Source organism: Aythya ferina (assembly GCF_964211825.1).
Source record: "Aythya ferina genome assembly, chromosome: 8".
Lineage (NCBI taxonomy): Eukaryota > Metazoa > Chordata > Aves > Anseriformes > Anatidae > Aythya > Aythya ferina.
This window is the reverse complement of record NC_140304.1, coordinates 1644426-1665110: the sequence shown is the minus strand read 5'-3', so window position 1 is coordinate 1665110 and position 20685 is coordinate 1644426. Positions and strand designations below refer to the sequence as shown.

The 20685-nt window shown below is 46.6% G+C and overlaps 1 long non-coding RNA gene across 1 annotated transcript; it reads left to right on the top strand.

Moving 5' to 3' along the window:
* The first annotated feature begins 840 nt into the window (after nucleotides 1–840).
* On the top strand, nucleotides 841–15436 carry LOC311440992. Its single transcript, XR_014695706.1, has 4 exons — nucleotides 841–958; nucleotides 3690–3895; nucleotides 4984–5469; nucleotides 14308–15436. It is a non-coding gene; the product is annotated as an uncharacterized lncRNA (long non-coding RNA).
* The last annotated feature ends 5249 nt before the right edge of the window (nucleotides 15437–20685 follow it).

Sequence of the window (20685 nt, the reverse complement as noted above, 5' to 3'; positions counted from 1 at the left end):
GCCCTCCAATGTGCTGCAGAAGGGGCTGATTGCACTTGTCACCAATTAACAGAAGATGGGCAGGCAGATGAAAGCAAATCCTGCTTTTTTTTTTTTTTTTCTTTTTTCTTTTTTTTTTTTCTTTTTTTTTTTTTTTTACCAGGTAATAAGAGTCAAAAAAGTGCAAAGCCAGCGACATCTCCTGTGTCAGCTACGCCCCAGGAAGCAGCTCCTAGATTACTCGAGAGAGCGCAGAGTATTGTATGCTGCTTGATCCCAGTAAGTCCCAGTTCCTTAAAGTCTGTGTGAAGCAACAAACTAGTAGAAGTTGAAAAGACTCAGCCTTTCAATACATGTAACCCTTTTCCTCTCACTTTGTGTGGCTGCTAAGTGGCTGAAGTTGTTGGCTGCTCTGGGATGGCTCTGCTCCATCTCCCTTTCCCTCCCAGGCCATGCAGCAAAAGCATATTCCCTGAGACCTTTTCCTGAGTGCGCTAACAGTGCTGGTGGTTTGTTCAGGATCAGAGCCTAAAGGCAGAAGAAATGTGTCAGTTTTTTTTCTTTGCAAATTCTGGCTATGAACTTTGGACCAGTTTTGAAAGAACTGAGTTTAGTGGGGATTTTCAAATGTTTTGGGCTCTGTGAAAAGGATAACTATTTGGTATAGAAGTTTTCATGTTTGAAGGCACAGGAAACTGTGCTGTAAACCTGTGGGGTTTTACAGATGCTTGCTTTCTTCTTAGTCCTGGTCCAGAAGTATTTGTAGAATTATTTTTAATAAATGATTTGTCTTAGTAGTATTGCACAAAAAATGTGTTTTCACGTATTTAGGCCAGAGATTTGAAAAATGTGGCAGTTGCTGAGCACCTGTGGAGGGGCTCCTTTCATAAACAACCACTGGATTTCCCCATGGCCTGTTGTGTCTGCCTGAGATGTTTGTTCAGCTCTGTTCCTCCTGTGTCTCTGTTACAGCAGGACTGTAAGTGCCCCCAGGCAAGTCTGTAGTTCCATAGCCCTAAACTCTCTGTCTGTGGCTTTTCTTTTTGTTTGAGCCCGATGTAAAATTGTTTGAGTCAAACAGAATAGCTGGGGCTGGCAGGGAGGTAAGGGGAGCATCTAGGCCAACCGCCTGCTAAAAGCATGGAATTGAAAGTAGCTTGCTTGGGCTTCTGTCCAGCTGGGTTTTGTGTATCTCCACAGACATCCTCTGTGCATCATCTGTCTTCCAATGTCTTGTCACCCTTACAGTAAAAGAGTTTTCCTTCTGTTTAAGTAGAATTGTATAGGTGCAGTGACATGCTTTCCAAAGGAGCAGGTGCCTGTCTGCCCACACACGGACACACTCTTCATGCTGACTGTCACTTCTGTCCTTATGAAGTGGCTTTGGCCTTGGTGTGAGGCTGTTGTAGCTGGGGACATGTGGGAGCTGGGAACTGCTGCTCTTACCTGGTGTGATCCAGAAGGTTGCAAGACAGGAGAGAGGGTTCCTGGGGATGGCTGGACCCTGGCCCTGGAAGTGCCTGCTGGGGGCTTTTGTTGGGGCTGCCCCCGCCAGGCACCACCTCCCAACAGAGGTCTTGGGAGTGGAGTCTGGAGAGGATTTGTTTAAGGATGTAAACAAAATATGAGCTCCTTTACCCACTACCTTTCTAAAAACTGATTTTCCTTAGTTGTCTAGAAGGGATCTCATATCCTACAAGTGGTGCATGTCTTGTTTATTAGAAATTTTGTGGCTTGGTTGCATGCTGCTACTGAAAAAGCAATCATTTGGCTTCCATGCAGGTCTCCAAGCCCCACGCATGTGCCTGTCTTTGTCCTTTACACAGCTGGGCCCAGAAAAATATTTGCGTCCAGGTCTGGCCATGGCATGTTGTTCCTTAGATTATTTGGGGAAAATGGAGGATCTTGTGCTGTATATTTACTAGAGCTTGGACACCTGCCAGGTTAATGGTGGAACCGATTGCTTCTGAAACGCTTTATTTGGCTCAGTGTTTCAGGCAGAGCTGTTTGTGTACGATCCTCAAACCTGGATCTCTTTACCCAGGTGCAGTGCTCATGTCCAACAATGGGCTCTTGGAGTAGAGGACTGACCAGTCAGGCCCACCTGGTGAGCTTTGTGTCCAGGCCAGTCTCCACCGCAGCATGCCACAGGCTGCCCATGGGCTCCTGCAGCCCTGCTGGGAGGGACAGCAAACGCTGCTGGCAGGGTCCCCTCATGTATCATGAGCCTCTGCAGGCTTTTCCAGCACTGCCTGCCTTCTTTCCAGGGTTCAGGTGGTGCATACCTCAGTGTTGCAGCCTTTACAATGCCCCTGTTGTCTAAGTGCAGTGAGGCACTCTGGATGCAAATGCTCTTTTATTTTCACTAAAGCACCAAGAGCAGCACTGACAGCAAAGCAATACTATATTCTCTATACGCACAGGTAATAAATATTGCTGTTTTGAAATTTCTGCACCCACTGGGCATGGGTTGTGTTTTGCTGCATCACACAGTACAATGACAGCAAAGAAGTTCCTTCGCCTTAGCATAAAGTAAACAACAAACAAGCAGGTGCCAGTGCGGCTGTCACTGCTGCAATCAGCAGCCCCATCCAGGAATAGCGTGACTCGGCGTCACTTTCACTTCAGAAATGGAAGTAATGGCAAAGCCACTTCTCTCCTTACTATCAAAAGCTTATAAAGAGAGTGTTTCATCTAAAGTTTTGTGTAGGCACATTGTACAAATATTTCACTGAGAACATCAGAACAGCAATGCTGCTACTTTCTTTGCTGCTGCATGGGAGCTACCAGCATAGCCACCAATGTCTGTCAGAGGGTTTTTATCCTGTTTCCTTTATGCTTTTTAAATTCTAATATTTCCTTTCTTCTACCCACTCCCCATTGCGACTGAAGAGCAAAGCTTAGCCTAACAAGAGCTAAATAACGCACAAATATATACAGGTAGCACTGCAGCTTTGAAGTCCAATATAGGAGGAATGAAAGTTCCTGCTAGTTGGTGCCCTACTGGAGGTTATCTGCATTTGGTGAGCTCCCAATGTACTATATGAAGTCTTTCAAGGAGCAGCACTGTAGTAGAAACTGCTGAAGTATTTGCCCAATAACAAGTGACAGGAAAGTTGCAAGTTTTCCCCTCCTTTGCTAGCAACTGGATGAAGCCAGGTAGCTGACCCATGCAGCTCCTGGTGCCAGCAGGTAGGTGACCATCTGCGTTTGGGTGGCCCTGCTCCCTGGGGAGGCAGCAGAGACAGACCACTCCTCTAAGGACCTACTCCACCTTTTTTGAGAGAAGGCACTGGGTAAAAACAATTTCACAACACTAGTGGCAGGATCTTGACCATCAGCCACAAGGGACAAGCACCGCTGCAGCAGAGAGGCCTCAAACTCTTGGCCAAAACCTGACAGTAAAATCTGATAAAGAGCTTAAAGGGATCAAAGCCACAAGGTGTTGTTCCATGCAGGGTGATCAGACACTTGAACACACCTGTTTCTGGAATAAAAATATGATATCAAGTGGTAAAAATATAAGAAAAAATGTCAAGCTTGACAAAGGAGAAAATGAAGTCTGCAGTGCTGTGGGATGGGGGAAATCACAGGCTTGGTCAGTCCAGGAGAGGGTGTGAGAAGAGGGAAAACAGATTGTATTGTCTGAGAGAAACTGGGGGATGTCTGATGCTGCAACTGATTTTGTGGTGCGTGTTTTTTCTCCACAGCGTGATCTTTGCCTTGTCTGAGACAAGAAGCCTAACTCCCACCCACATCCTGCAGGACTCCCTTTTCATTCCAACTCTCCCCAGTGTCTCCAGATAAAGTCACCCTGGGGGATGCTCTCAGCCTGTCCAAACACCCCACAGCTGACTGCAGGCGCGCTTATGCCACAGCAGGAGGGGAGAGTGATGCTTCAGGACAGGACTCTGTGGTAAGGTGCAGAAATCCAAATGCATTCATGTGGCTGTGCTGCCCAGCAGTGGGGATGGGTGCTTGCTGTGATACCAGGTGAGCGTGTGTACCCCAAATTAATCAAAAAGTGGTCATGATAAACCAGAGCAACCTCCTGTTGCATGGCAAAGCATCTGGTAGAGCTGCTTGGCCTCAGAGATGTGTGTGTGCAGGAATGTCCATGGGTGCCAGTGGGGAAAGAAGGGGCAAGGGGAGCGCGGCTCCCAGTGCTGCTGCGTCAGGCCTGGCATGGCCCCATCTCAATTATTTCCAGGCAGCGTCATGCTCCCTTTGCAGCCCACGGAGCTGCCAGGCAGGCTGCCAAAGGAGGCAGCAGTTTGGCAGGTTTTTAAACACTGACTGCGAGAGCGTGCAATGGGCCATTTGTACCATATGGCAACCAAGAGCTAATCCAGGAGAGGGTGCTGGGCAGCACGGCAGGCCAGTGCCGAAATGCCATTTAGCAGGGGAACATCAGCCCAGGTGGCATGAGTCCACAATGCTGAACTGCAAGGGAGAGCTGGGCAGCAGAGGATGGTCTGGTTTCTGAAACTACCGATGTCTAATTCCTCCCACCATCCCCATTCACTGAGCACTTAGAAATACAGTTATGTAGAGTGTAAGGCCATGCTATAAATATGTAAATAGATATTTCAATACAGATAACATATTTTGTATGTATGTATCGCTCTGGGAAGTGTGATGAAGAAAAAGGTAGAGCTCTGTGGGAAAAAACTATTTCTGCCTCTGGTCTAGGATGCTGATGGGAAAGACTGTACTGCCCTGACCTGTTTGTAGGGGATCGATTGATCTCAAGGGGCACCAGCAGGATGGGAATCCTGAGCTTCAGCTGCTCTTGACGATCTTGGCCCTGGGAAGTCAAGTAGATCTGGTTCATGGACGTCTTTCCTTTGAAAGGATGTTTTATCCTGCAAAGCTCAGTTGTAAGGGGTTTCATTTACAGTCTTGTTATATTAAACAAATGACATCATCCAATCATTTGCTCTCTGCTCTCGGGCTCTAATGGATAGTGGTTGTCACAGTTATTGATTTTTTCTTCTCTTACAGAAATCTGGTACTTCAGGAATATTGAGTCATGCTATTATCCAGACAGGTGCCAGCTCTGAGTGACAGACAACAGGCTGTTATCACTGTAAACACTTGATAGCTAGCAAAAACAAAGGAACACGAATGTCATTTATCCACTAAAACACTATAAATAAAATATAGACTTGGTAGCTCTTTCATGACTAAGCTTATAGAGAAGATGGGATTTGTCACTCTAGAACTCCTTGTGTGCTCCCCTTGCCGTGGCGGCTGCAAGCAGAAGTGAGCTGATCCCCACCCAGTGCGTGCTGATGCCGGCTGAGAGCAGTGAGAGTGCCTGTGCTGGCCTGGATGCTGCTGACTTCAGTAGCTGCAGCACTTCTTGGTGTGCCTTGCTCTTCTTGGGACACCAGCGCGTTTTTGGATGGCTGCTGCATGTCAAGTGGCTGTCTTGGATGAAGCAGTCCAAAGTGATGAGTGGCTGCAGCAATCTTCAACTCCCCTGAGGTACATGTAATTAATTTTTCTTCTAACAGGCATCACCTTGTTCTTGCCCTCACCCAGTTTCATTCACCAGAGGTTTTCAGGTATGAACAAGGAGGGCCTATGTCTCCTCTCACATGTGGGTGCACAGTCAGCCCTGCTTGCTGCTCAGGAGCCTGGAGCAGCACAGTGCTGCCTGGATCTGACCCACACCACTCGCTGTGAAAGCGAACAGCCGGCTTGGTCAGGATATGGCAGGATCGCTGTGCTTCTTGCTTTAGCTAAGGGAAGAGGGTAAGATTGAGTGGTAAGTTATGAACTGGTAATCTAAAAGTAAAAGACTAGGAAAGGATGCCCCAAAGCCAGCATTCAGTACATGCTCCCAACCAGCTGTACATTTCTTCCCCTTTTTGCCCTGAAAAACTCAAAGTGAATGTAAAAGCAGAGAGAACCCCAAGGCAGCTGCGGGGTGGACCGGGGAGAAGCCCCAATGTGCCAGCCCTTTCTTGTATGTCCACCGGCTCGTGGTGACGGGATGTGCCCAGTGCATGGCTGTGTGTCTGCAGCATGGCCCACATGGTGCCATGGCACTACAAGGGCTGGTGCTTGCACACGCAGTGCTGGGGCCTCCTCCCATGTCAACCACACCTCACCTGGCTTACTGGCTGTCGTGGTTTAACCCGACCGGCAGCTAAACACCACGCAGCCGTTCGCTCACCCTCCCCCCTCCCTCTCTGGGACGGGGGAGAGAAATGGAAAGTGAAGCCCGTGAGTTGAGATAAAGACAGTTTAATAAGGACAGGAAAAAAAAAAAAATAACAAAATAATAATAACAATAATAATAATGATGATACAATGGTGATAATACGAAAGTAATAATAGTATGTACAAACAAGTGATGCACAATGCAATTGCTCACCACCCGCTGACCGATGCCCAGCCTAACCCCGAGCAGTCCGGCCCCCTCCCCCCGGCTAGCCACCCCTATATATTGTTTAGCATGACGTCAGATGGTATGGAATACCCCTTTGGCTAGTTTGGGTCACCTGTCCTGGGTCTGTCCCCTCCCAGCTCTTACTGCACCCCCCAGCCTGCCCGTTGGCAGGACAGAGCAAAGGCTGAGATGTCCTTGGCTTAGTATAAGCACTGCTCTGCAACAATTAAAGCATCGGGGTGTTATCAGCACTCTTCTCATTCTAAGCCAAAACACAGCATTCCACCAGCTACTAGGAAGAAAATTAATTCTGTGCTAACTGAAACCAGGACATCTATCCACCCCTTATTCCATACCATTTATGTCATGCTCAGGTTACACTCTTTTCCATACATTCTAATTAGTCACCTATAGTAATCATGGTAGTGATAACATACAGTATAATATACTATTTAACATGGTGCAATTCAGTTCATGGGCTATTCTCACCCAGTATTAAATCTCCTTGAGGTACACACCGGACCTCTCCGTTCTTTTGCATCACCCACCAAGTATATCCAGGTCCCTGAGCGAAAACAATTCCACGAATAGGTTTGCCTTTTCCTGAGGCAGGAGTAGCCCAGACTGTTTTACCCAGCATATTTTTTACATGCACTACAGGAACTTTATCCCCATCTACAGTACGTAACAGGTTTGATTGGGCAGGTCCAGCTCGGTTGGTAGATCCCCTAGTATTGACTAACCAGGTGGCCTTTGCCAAATGCGTATCCCAGTTTTTGAACGTCCCAGCGCCCATTGCTTTCAAGGTAGTCTTTAACAGGCCATTGTATCGTTCAACTTTCCCGGAGGCTGGTGCATGATAGGGGATGTGATACACCCATTCAATACCATGTTCTTTGGCCCAAGTGTCTATAAGGTTGTTTCGGAAGTGAGTCCCATTGTCTGATTCTATTCTTTCTGGGGTGCCGTGTCGCCATAGGACTTGCTTTTCAAGGCCCAGGATGGTGTTCCGGGCGGTAGCATGAGGCACAGGATATGTTTCCAGCCATCCGGTGGTTGCTTCCACCATTGTAAGTACGTGGCGCTTGCCATTGCGAGTTTGAGGGAGTGTGATGTAATCAATCTGCCAGGCCTCTCCATATTTATATTTCAGCCATCGTCCTCCATACCAAAGAGGCTTTGACCGTTTGGCTTGCTTGATTGCAGCACATGTTTCACAGTCATGAATAACCTGTGCTATAGCGTCCATGGTCAAGTCCACCCCTCGATCACGAGCCCATCTGTATGTTGCATCTCTACCTTGATGGCCTGAGGTGTCATGGGCCCATCGGGCTATAAATAATTCACCTTTATGCTGCCAATCCAGGTCCACCTGAGCTACTTCAATCTTAGCAGCCTGATCCACCTGCTGGTTGTTTTGATGTTCTTCAGTAGCCCGATTCTTGGGCACATGAGCATCTACGTGGCGTACTTTCACAGCCAGGTTCTCTACCCGAGCAGCAATATCTTGCCACAATGCAGCAGCCCAGATAGGTTTGCCCCTACGCTGCCAGTTGTTTTGCTTCCATTGCTGTAACCATCCCCACAGGGCATTTGCTACCATCCATGAATCGGTGTAGAGATAGAGAACTGGCCATTTTTCTCGTTCAGCAATGTCTAAAGCCAGCTGAATGGCTTTCACTTCTGCAAACTGACTCGATTCACCTTCTCCCTCAGCAGCTTCTGCAACTCGTCGCGTAGGACTCCATACAGCAGCCTTCCATCTCCGATGCTTCCCCACAATACGACAGGACCCATCAGTGAACAGGGCATATTTCTTTTCATTCTCTGGCAACTGGTTGTACAGTGGGGCTTCTTCAGCACGACCCACCTCCTCCTCTGATGATATCCCAAAGTATTTGCCTTCTGGCCAGTCCATGATCACTTCCAATATTCCTGGGCGACTGGGGTTTCCTATTCGAGCCCGCTGAGTAATCAGTGCAACCCACTTGCTCCATGTAGCATCAGTTGCATGATGCGTAGAGGGGACCCTTCCCTTGAACATCCAGCCTAGTACCGGTAATCGGGGTGCTAGGAGGAGCTGCGCTTCAGTACCAACCACCTCCGAAGCAGATCGAACTCCTTCATATGCTGCCAATATCTCCTTTTCAGTTGGAGTATAGCGGGCCTCAGATCCTCTGTATCCCCGACTCCAAAACCCCAGAGGCCGACCTCGAGTTTCCCCAGGTTCTTTCTGCCAGAGGCTCCAGGTGGGGCCGTTCTCCCCGGCTGCAGTGTAGAGCACATTCTTTACATCTGGTCCTGTTCGAACTGGCCCAAGGGCTACTGCATGGACTATTTCCTGCTTGATTTGTTCAAAGGCTTGTCGTTGTTCAGGGCCCCATTCAAACTCATTCTTCTTACGAGTTACTTGGTAGAGTGGGTTTACAATCAGACTGTAATTTGGGATGTGCATTCTCCAAAACCCCACAACACCTAGGAAAGTCTGTGTTTCTTTTTTGTTAGTTGGTGGAGACATAGCTGTTATTTTGTTGATCACATCCATTGGGATTTGACGACGTCCATCTTGCCATTTTATTCCTAAAAACTGGATCTCCCGTGCAGGTCCTTTGACTTTATTTTGTTTTATGGCAAAACCGGCTTTCAGAAGGATTTGGACTATTTTCTTCCCTTTCTCGAAAACTTCCTCTGCTGTGTCACCCCACACAATAATGTCATCGATGTACTGCAGGTGTTCAGGAGCTTCCCCCTGCTCTAGTGCAGACTGGATCAGCCCATGGCAAATGGTAGGGCTGTGTTTCCACCCCTGGGGCAGCCTATTCCAAGTATATTGGACTCCCCTCCAAGTGAAGGCAAATTGTGGCCTGCACTCTGCTGCTAGAGGGATGGAGAAAAATGCATTAGCGATATCAGTTGTGGCGTACCACTTGGCTGCCTTCGATTCAAGTTCATACTGAAGTTCCAGCATGTCCGGCACTGCAGCACTCAGTGGTGGCGTGACTTCGTTCAGGCCGCGATAGTCCACTGTTAGTCTCCACTCGCCATTAGACTTTCGCACTGGCCATATGGGACTATTGAAAGGTGAATGAGTCTTGCTGATCACTCCTTGGCTCTCCAATTGACGAATTAGCTTATGGATGGGAATCAGGGAGTCTCGGTTGGTGCGATATTGCCGCCGGTGCACAGTTGTGGTAGCAATTGGCACTTGCTGTTCTTCGACCCTCAGCAACCCCACAACAGAGGGGTCCTCTGAGAGACCAGGCAAGGTAGATAATTGTTTAATGCCCTCTGTCTCTAAGGCAGCAATACCAAAAGCCCACCGGAACCCTTTTGGGTCCTTGCAGTATCCTCTTCTAAGATAGTCTATGCCAAGGATACATGGAGCATCCGGACCAGTCACAATGCGGTGCTTTTCCCACTCATTCCCAGTCAGACTCACTTCAGCCTCCAATACAGTCAACTGCTGAGATCCCCCTGTCACTCCACAAATATAGATGGGCTCTGGTCCTTTATAGCTCGATGGCATTATAGTACATTGTGCACCGGTGTCTACTAAAGCCTTATACTTCTGTGCGCGTGATGTGCCAGGCCATCGAATCCACACAGTCCAATAAACTCGATTGTCCCTTTCCTCCCCCTGGCTGGAGGCAGGGCCCCCCTAATCCTGGTCAGAATCTTCCTCGTTTCTGTGTTTGAAGGACTGTCTGCTGGAAGTTGGAGCAGCAAACTTTTCGGAGAATCCCTTTTTCCTGATTGTTTTCTTTTGCAACTCACGTACCCGTGCCTCTAGGGTCGCGGTAGATTTTCCATCCCACTTTCTCATGTCCTCTCCATGGTCTCGTAAGTAAAACCACAGGGTGGCACGGGGTGAGTACCCACCATATCGTCTTCCTTGTGTGGGTGAACGCCTACCCCTGACAGCTGAGACACTGCTTTGTACAGGTGCGAAGGAGAATAATCTCTCTTCAAGTTGGTGAACCTTTTCAGAAAGTTTCTCCCAAGTGTTCTCCTTTGGTCGGTGGGCACTGGTTGGTTCAGGTGGGGAGGACAATAGATTCTCTTCAAGTTGGTGAACCTTTTCAGAAAGTTTCTCCACAGCTGAGACGCAGGCCTGTAAGGAAGAGGAGAGACTTTCTTCGTACTGCCGGAGTTGTTTAGCCGCTTCACCCACTGTGGGTTCCTCATCCTCTTTCCAGGCCATTATTGCCAATGAGCTGGCATATGATGATGGTGCACTCCGTACAAACTTCCGCCACATGGGTCGTGTACACTTGACTTCATCTGGATCTGTGGATGTTTGTTTGAGGTCTGGATCCTCATAAATCACTTCCCGTACGGCTAATTCCCTCAGGTACTGGATTCCCTTCTCCATAGTGGTCCACTTGCCTGGTAGACATAAAATATCTTCCTTGAAGGGATACCTTTCCCTCACAGCTGAGAGGAGACGCCTCCAGAGGCTGGTGGGTCGTGCTCCATCTGCAATTGCTTTGTCAATGCCGGCGTCTCGAGCAAGGGATCCCAGCCGCTTGGCTTCCCTGCCGTCTAATTCCACACAATTGGCTCCAGAGTCCCAGCACCGGAGCAGCCAGGTGACAAGCTGCTCACCTATACAGCGACCAAAATCTTTTCGCACATCTCGTAGCTCGCGCTCGTTTAGGCTTCGGGTAGTTACTGTTGCTCTTTCGGCATCCTCATCTTCCTCCTCCTGAATCCTTGACGGCCCAGCGTCGTCATCATCTTCGTCATCTCTATACTTAGTTTTGGCAGAAGCCTTACCTGGATTGGCAGAAGACTCTCTGCGTTCTAAACGACTTGAATTTCTATACCATATTTTCACCTTCTCTACAGGGGCAGCTTGCACTGCTACTGCTCGTTTCTCTGACTTTGTTACAGGATCTGCCACAGGGGTTGGAATGCCCTCTGCAGGGTCAACTTGCACTGCTACAGCTCGTTTCTCTGACACGGCCACAGGAGCTGGAGCGGCTACAGGAGCTGGAGTTGGAGCTGGAGCAGTTGCAGGAGCTGGGACTGGAGCAGCAGTAGGAGCTGGAGCTGGAGCGGCTTCAGGAGCTGGAGCTGGAGCGGCTTCAGGAGCTGGGACTGGAGCAGTTGCAGGAACTGGGACTGGAGTAGCGGCCGGAGCTGGAACTGGAGCGACTGCAGGAACTGGGACTGGAGCAGCTGCAGGAGCTGGAGCTGGAGCAGCTTCAGGAGCTGGGACTGGAGCAGTTGCAGGAGCTGTAGCTGGAGCGGCTGCAGGAGCTGGGACTGGAGCGGCTGCAGGAGCTGGGACTGGAGCGGCTGCAGGAGCTGGGACTGGAGCGGCTGCAGAATCCACCGTAGGGGTCACAGTGGCCGTTGGATCTGTCACAGGGTTTGGAGTGGCCGCAGGGTCTGTCACTAAGTTGACAGCAGTATCAATGGCAGCTCGATAGGCATGAGCCAGGCCCCAGCACGTTACAATGATTTGTGTTACTTTGGAACTGCCAGAATCATTACACCTTTTTTTCAAGCATTCTGCCAGTTTTTGAGGATTTTGCCATTGTTCAGGGGTGAATTTCCAACACACTGGGGGTGCCAACTGCTCTAGATGCCTGCCCATATCCACCCATACTCCCTGCCACCCACAACTATACTGCCTCCGGGCAGATCTCCGGATGAGCTTCATAAGTAGTTGTTTAACTTTAAGCAGAATCTGAAGTGCATTCATGAGGCAGAACAACAAGACTATGGTATTCTGAGTATTCCAGAAATATTCAATATCTTGGAGAGCTATTGTGACAAGCTCAGGGGATAAGAGGGTGGTGAAGGAGGAAGGCAGAGTGACCCAGGAGGATACAGGGGTGGTGAAGGAGAAAGGGAGAGTAAGCAAGTAAGGAAAAATATCCTCCCCTTTCCCCTCCACAGATTGACTCTCTAATGGAGAAAAACAATAGGTATAATTGCTAATAGTTCCCAAGATGCTGTTTCCAAAGTACAGAGTCCACGATGTTACTGAGTATAAATACCAAGTTAGAGTCATGACCAGATATCTTATCGTCTCATAAGCCATTGCTATAACACTTAGTACCATAATGGTCTGAAACCAGGGCCCGGAGAGGAGAAACAACACTACAGAGAGCAAATACGGAAAATAATGTACTATAATACTCAATTTGGAAAACAGGCGCAGCAGAGTTGTGATTAAAGCAATCAGCATCATGACAAGTGACTATTAAGCAGGTCTAATCCTTACACCAATTTTAGTTTAACACACTCTGATCAGATCTGCCGTTATCTCAACCTTTCGGGCCCCACGTTGGGCGCCAAAAAGACTGTCGTGGTTTAACCCGACCGGCAGCTAAACACCACGCAGCCGTTCGCTCACCCTCCCCCCTCCCTCTCTGGGACGGGGGAGAGAAATGGAAAGTGAAGCCCGTGAGTTGAGATAAAGACAGTTTAATAAGGACGGGAAAAAAAAAAAATAACAAAATAATAATAACAATAATAATGATGATGATACAATGGTGATAATACGAAAGTAATAATAGTATGTACAAACAAGTGATGCACAATGCAATTGCTCACCACCCGCTGACCGATGCCCAGCCTAACCCCGAGCAGTCCAGCCCCCTCCCCCCGGCTAGCCACCCCTATATATTGTTTAGCATGACGTCAGATGGTATGGAATACCCCTTTGGCTAGTTTGGGTCACCTGTCCTGGGTCTGTCCCCTCCCAGCTCTTACTGCACCCCCCAGCCTGCCCGTTGGCAGGACAGAGCAAAGGCTGAGATGTCCTTGGCTTAGTATAAGCACTGCTCTGCAACAATTAAAGCATCGGGGTGTTATCAGCACTCTTCTCATTCTAAGCCAAAACACAGCATTCCACCAGCTACTAGGAAGAAAATTAATTCTGTGCTAACTGAAACCAGGACACTGGCTTCCTGCAACAGCTCACAGTTCAAAAGAAGCTAAACCAGCTACACTGAATTTACTGGAGGAAGATGGTTAGTATGCACATCATTTCTGTGTCTACACAGCACTTGAATAGCCTGGGCCTTTCTTTATTACACCAGTGGATAGCAGGCTTACACAAGCAAATGCAATCAGCTTCTACATCAGGAGGAAGAGAAATCTGTGGCTGTTGGTAAAAACCCTTTTGGGTATTTAAAGCTGTGACGTGATCTGAGGGAGCTGTTGGTTATAATCCCACAGCTGTCCAGGACTTGCTGTTTAAACAACATAGCACCTTGGTGATCCCATACATCCGTCGCTGGTAGTGCGGTGACAGTGGTGAAGGCTGCCTGTGCTTTAAAAAAGGGCTTGGGAGCAGCAATGCCAAGAGTATGTGGGGTGTCTCAGCAGTGTGGCACTCCGGAGGCCTTGAGCCATCAAAGAGGTCCTCTTCTCTTGCTTCAGGCTCTGCTCAGTTCCAGCCATGAACCTTTAGTAGGTCACAGTTGACTTTTGGTCTTAAACTTCTCTGCTAATACTTCCTCTTGTAACTCCCCCTCTCCTTTTGCATTCTCAGTGTGCCCAGCTTCTTTCATAGACTTGAGTCCTATCTAAGCCTAGTGGGTGATTTCAATTCTCACAAAACCCATCTTGGAGTGCTGCCAGATTTCCCAGCACAAGGGTACAATGCAGGTACTTGCATTTGCGAAATGTTTGGTTTCAGGTGTAACAAGCACTGTTTTGCAAGCTTTTTCATATGTCAGAGTTGTCAGGTTTTCTTCTTCCAAGCTGGGATGCCTGTCAAAAGCAGCAGCTGGTTTGTCTGACAGTATTAACTGCTACAAACCCCACTGCTAATTGTGCATCCTTTACTGTTTGTCTTTTCTTAGTGCCTCCTCTGCTGTCTTGCTAGGCAGACTTCCCAAGCAGAAAGTGAGCAGCTTGGTTATTTTTCCTCTTGGCTAGATCTTTTATGGTTTCTCACTTGCTTTCAGCGGGCCCAAGAAGAACATCTTCTAGGGGAAAGTCTGCTGTGTTCCCATTGGGCCTCCTCACACCCCGTGCTCAGCTGTGGCTGGCTAGTGTCACCTAGCACATCATCCCACAGGGCTCTCCCAGCAGTGACACACACTGCTTGGTGCAGCTTGGGCCATATCCTGCCTTGACTTCAGGTGGAACATGATTTTGTAGCGAGGCTTTGGCTCATTCCTCCTGCGAGCTGTGCCTGGACATGATAATGGACACCTTTCTCTGGAGGTCTTTGTCTGGTGAGGCAGAAGATAACATGTATAAGTTGACATCTGTTAAGCTATATAGTGCCCAGAAAGTGGATTTCAGAACCCCTGAAACAATGTAAATACATTGAAAAAAGAGAATTAAAAAAGATAGATGCTAAGCCATTCTGTAGATTTAAATCATAAAACTTTAATCGAATTAATAAGTTCAAATCTGTTTCTAGATATAGGCTATTTCATTGAGCTAAAGCTATTTCCCCTTTAGAAGATATTCTGTAATTTATGACTGCTTATGTAGAGGATACAATAGTTTGCATAAAATAAATAGAACTGGAGGCTCTTTGGCTGTGCTGTGGTGCTGAAACCTCATTTACCATCTCCTTTAAAATGTACATCTCTCTCAGACTCCAAAATTCTTTTCTACAGAAAAGCAAGCTTAGGCTATGAGCTGGGATTTATACAGTTGTTTCTGGAATTGTTTCTGAAAGCGTGATACAATAAAAACTTGATTATAGGACTGCAGCTACTTGTCCTGAAGGAAATGAAACCACTCTTGTTTTGGTAAAGGTGGCTAACCTGAAGGTAGAAGCCACAGCCTGGAATATTTCGCAGATTCACATTTCTGTTTGTTGATTCCATGTTAAACAGAATAACCAAGCATGCTGAAGGTAAAGCCCTCATTTAATTAACCCTCTTGGTGTAGTACCATGTGATTAAATGTGACTGAGCTGCTCCTTGGGGCTTCTGCTACTGAAAATACTAACAATAATAATTTGTTTTGTTTTTATATTTAAACACATTATTGCATAGCTCGGTGCAGAGATAATTACCAATTTTATCTCCTGTGTTTTTCATTAATAACAATAAAGGGTTGTAGGTTAAAAACTCATTTAATTGCCTTTATGTTAATGACATTATGAATAGCCTTAGCCACAAGATTCTAATTCTGTCCAGTATCCTGTTTCTCAGTAAAGCCCCAGGAGAGCTGCTCATTTTATCAGCATTACTGATTCAGAGTTTTTCCTTGCAGGTGGGTTTTTGTACATAATCAGAATTAATGCACAACACATTTTGTAAGGAACAGAGTAGAAGCACTCTGAATAAGTAATTAACTAGAGTGCTCTAGGAAAAATGCCTGAGCAAATTTTTTAGCATATTCATAAAACATTAAGAACAGTCACAAACACAGTGGAAACAATTTACTGGTAATGTGCTTTCATGCCATTTTCTAACTCTCTTCTTCCCCCCTCCTCCCCTTTTTCTTTTAATGAATGGAGAGAAAAAAAAAAAAATAGGAAAGAAAAGATTTCAGTTCTTTCATTAAGGGGCACCTGCCCTTGGAACAGATCATGTTCCGAGCTGCGTTGGACAAGGATTTACCAGAAGATAAATAGAATACGAGGCTTGTAACAGAAAATAGACTTTCTTCTCCTCCATGTACAAATGGCCTCCTCTCTGCACCACCTTCTGGGTCCTGAAAGACACAGAAGGAAAGGTTATCTGAGCTACTTCTGCATCTACTGATAATTAAAAATAAAGATGCTGATGGAGGGCAATTTACAACATGCCAAAGAGAATGTTTTTTTCATTGTTTGGATGAGTAAAGTGCTTGGGTCTTGTCCGCATGCTCAGGACATGTTAAATACTTGTATTTCCTATAGCTCAGCCATAGGATCTGTGTGTCCCTGTCCCTGGTCCTGGTCCTGCTCCCTGTCCTCCAGCCCAGCAGCGGGTGGGCCAGGAATGTCCTGCAGGGGTGGCTGCTGCAGACCTGTGGAGGTGCCTTGGGCTGAGGGCTCTGCACTGCAGGAAGACCCAAAACAGAGACTTGCCTTGTACCTGGCTGGTACTCTGCAGCCAGCCCAGGCACTGCAGAAATTTGCAATAGCCTGGCTGGGGCAATGGGTGCTCAGCATGGCAGCCATGCACCTCAGAAGTTCTGGAGCAGTGGGATTAAGTTGAGGTTATAAAAATCTTAAAAAATTATTATTAATAATAATAAAAAGTCTGATTTTTTTTTATTTATTATTATTTTTTTGAGTCCTGGCTCCTGAGTTTTTGCTTGTCACCAGAATAGCAAGGAAAGTGTCTGCTTATTGGAGTGGGAGCTGCGGTATGCTGGTGGGCAGGTGGCTCCCGGGGCTTCGGCTGCATCAGGGAAACAATGAATCCTGTATGGCCTGCAGCACAGCTCTGTTCTGTACGTGAAGGTGAGAGACCAAGGTGGTCATTTGGTTGTAAGCCAGCTTCTCTTCTGGATCTGTCCTGAGGGGAAGCTGGAGATGTCTGCATCTGGTGAGCCAGGGATGCGGCTGGACTGAGGTCCTGTGGTGGACCTCAGCTGAAGGTGGCCTTGCCCTTCAGTCCCAGCATGGCAAGCTGCACTGGCACTGCTTTTCCCTTCAGAGGTGGAAGCTCTCAGTTTTCATGAGGGCTGCTGAGTGAGCCTATGTTGCTTGGCTGGGCAGAGCCTCCTGGTGAAGGCCCAGGAATGCTGGGCTCTTGAAGGCTGTCACTGCCATTTGGTGTGGAAGCTGAGAGCTGGAGCAGAGGTCCTGCCCTGCCAGGCCTGCCCTCTTGGCCACTGAAATTCCCCTGGCAACTCTTTGCTCAGTGATCTTTCTGACAGGCAGCAAAAGCACAGTTGTTTGCTTATTTTGCTTAAAAATAGTTTTCTAAATTTGCAAGCAACAGTTCTGCCTGTCTGGAGCCTGGTGCCCTAGGCTGTGTGACAGCATGAGTGACCACAGGCATGGCCCAATCTTATTGTGACAGTGCTGGGGACATTGATATGACAAAGCCATGTACAAATCTATCAGTTTTCCCTTCCCATCGTGGGCAGGTGGAGGGAGATGTTGTGCCCATGGCTATTTGGCATGCTCAGGTGGACACAGGGACCCACAGCTGCAGCTCTGGGTCACCAGAAGCTGGGGTACCTGAAACTGGTTTGGAGGCAGAGGGGCTGGTGCATGGTGAGGGTGACAAGCTGGAGACATTCTGCTTTGCATTGACCCCTTTTCAATTTCTTTCTCAATCTGTACATAAAATTTCAAAGTGAAAAGTCATTTTTGGATGTCTAAAATGGATGGCTCTAAGCAGAAACATTTAGAAATGGCCACCCTCTCCTCACAGGAAGGGATAAAATAAAAATGATGTGCTCTTTCTTAAGAAAGCTTCTATGAAAAGATGTTTAGTCTAAATATTGCAGGCAATATTTTAGATATGCAGCTTTCCTCAACTTGTGCCAGGGTTGGCCATGCTCTGTGGCTGGTTCGGGTCAGGACTCGTCTCATTATTTGGAAAGAAACATATGTGCTGTTATAAGGTAGGAGATCTAGCAACCAACTGGCAACCTAATTTCTGTCCATAGTTGATATAAAACTGGATTCTGGCAGTTTTCCCAGCATATGAAAGGAAAATATTTTAAGAAAGTAGGTATTTAGTTCCTCGAGCTTAAGTAGAAATTTTTCTGACCTAATACCTGCAGCCTGAAATCATTTTGCCAGAGCAACATCCATCCCTATTTTGATGGTAAAATGTGTAATGTGTCCTTCAACAGTTCATTAATTAGTGGTTTGTGTGCACCTAGCTAACTATGCAACCCCTAGGCTTTTCAGTTGTATGTTGCACCATTTACTATTACAACAACTTACTCATCAGCAAAAAATCCTAAAAATGAGCACAAGCTACTTCTGAATGTGTGCATCAGACATTTTAGTCTTGGAGCTAGCTCTGTAAAAGGTAGGGATTTAAAAATAACAAAACAAAACCCGTGAAAATTATCCAATCCATGAAAAATATGCAGCCTCAGTAACACAGCATCACAGCAGATCCACTGGCTCTGTGCAGAAGTAGTTGCAAGCCCTGTCTTGGGGGTCTCTGACAAAAAGGGTTCATGCTTCTGAGGCACCCACATGCGGTGTCCCCTTCCCAACGTCAATAGGTGTACAGCTCGCAGGGCACCAGCAGGATCAAGCTCTGAGTTCCTATGATGTTTAGCACCCTCGGGTAGTGTGGTTGTTTCTTTGCAGCTCCATTTCTTTAATGTTTGTTTTTCTGCAAATGACCTACTCTCCTTCATTATTAAGTATAAAAGCATGGAGGAATTACTTATGCAATCTTTTCTATCTTTTGTAAAGGAGGAGGGGGGAGATTGTCAATTGCTTTTGAATAATGACTTGTACTTACACTGATCTGATGTTGTGAATTCACCACCTTTCCAGAGCTAGGCACATTCCCTAACATTTTGCAGTGGTAAATATGTAGACCTACCACTTATCTAGTAAAAAATGAGTATTGTTGCGATAGATTGGAAAGAATAAAAACAAACTAATGTATATTTTTCAACTTCCTGGTGCTTTAACCTTTCTTAAGAAAAGACTCATGGGACATAATTGAAGGAAAATGTTTTTCTTTAGCAGATGGATTGCTTTGCTCCGATAATATTTTAGTTATGCCAATAAAATGAAGGGTACACAGAAAACCATGAAACTGCCAGCAGTTGTTAGTGCATGACTATTACCAAGGCAGAAATGAGGCCAAAGCAGTGATAAATGTGCACATCTCCCTCTCCATCAGCTGAGGAATGACCTGGGTACACTTTACATCTGAGCACCGAGTGGGCCAACATTTTTCACAGCAGCACTTAATAGTGGACATTAACTTAGCCCTCTCCAAAAGGGCTGACCTGGAGGCTACCCTCTGCGGTTCTCCAAACTGTAATCACTTCTTCAGTCTATAATTTTATCAAATAGCATGCACCTTTTCCAGCCACTTATTGGCCAATTAAGTCAAGTTCTCACTGAGGGGGTCCAGCTGGCTTCAAGTTATCTTAGATGAATTGATTGAAGACATTCTGCAATCTATGAACCCAGTTTAATGATCTAGGTGATAATACTTGTAATTCTTCTCAGTCAAGGGAATTTGCTGCAGCTGTTGTCTGCAAATCCATGTTCTGATACAGTGAAGTACCAGAAGAGCATTAATCCGCCCTCAGAGTTTTATAGCGATGGCTGCATTGCAAAATGGGAAATTTAAGATTCACACAGCATTGCCAAGTGAAAACAATTTTTTATTGACGTGTTTTTATTTTATTTTATTCTATTGTGTTAAAGAGGTTATGTGGAAGAATACATTATTGATAATACTTAAAATTGGCAACTATACAGCAGTACAAAATAGCCTGCTAAAATATTGCATAAAATGTTTGAGATTGAAAATGAGATTTGCCTCAGAGCATGAACAGATCCCTTTTAAAACTGGGAGGTGGAGCAGAGCTCTACAAATAAAGCTACTGGGCGAGATCAGCTCATTGATGTGTTTGGTTAATGATAGGACAGTTTGTTTATTCCAGAGTTACTTTGGGGTAAATGAGACAGTAATCTAATGCCCCCACTTTTTTCTTTTTTTTTCTTTTTTTTTTTTTTTTTAATTTGAAGTGTTTTGTGGAAGGCATGAACAAATACTGGGGAACTGATGCTACCCCATGATTCCATAGCATGAACAGGTAAAGAGGCTGGAACCCTTCCCTTCCCCAGACCTGGAGCTATTGAAGTGCTGCTGAAGAGGTGTCGGACCTTGGCACTGGCCTGAAATGTATCTGTGAGACCTGCAGCAGCTGCACCAGGACCTGTGAAAACACAAAAAGAATCATGTTTGCTTGTCCTGGTGGCACATGGCACATGCCTCTTTTCTGAGCCACATGAATGTTCATGCCCTCCCTGTGAAACAAATATAACTAATGCTAGGGAATATTTTTCGTATTGAAAATTCAACATACTTAGTAATGAATATCCTATTCCATCTGTGAAGTTTGTGTGTGTGAAGTGGGGTGGCTGGGTTTTGGTTTTCACACAGAAGAGGCAGCTGCACTTTTAATGTATGTTGTCCTGCAGGCACACATTCACTTCTGGGGTGAAGGGACATCCCCTCCTGCCCAGTGTGATTGAGCCCATCTCTGCAACATCCTCCTTGCTGCAGGATGCCGGAAATAGGCACTTTTTGAAGGTTGATGTCAGGCTTCCAGCTCTGTCTGGCTCTCCCCATGCCCATCCGTGCTGGCCAAGTCCAGCATTGGAGGCCTCATGGGTGCCCTGGCCATGGCTCTGGGGGCTAACAGAGCCAGCTGCCCACCACAGG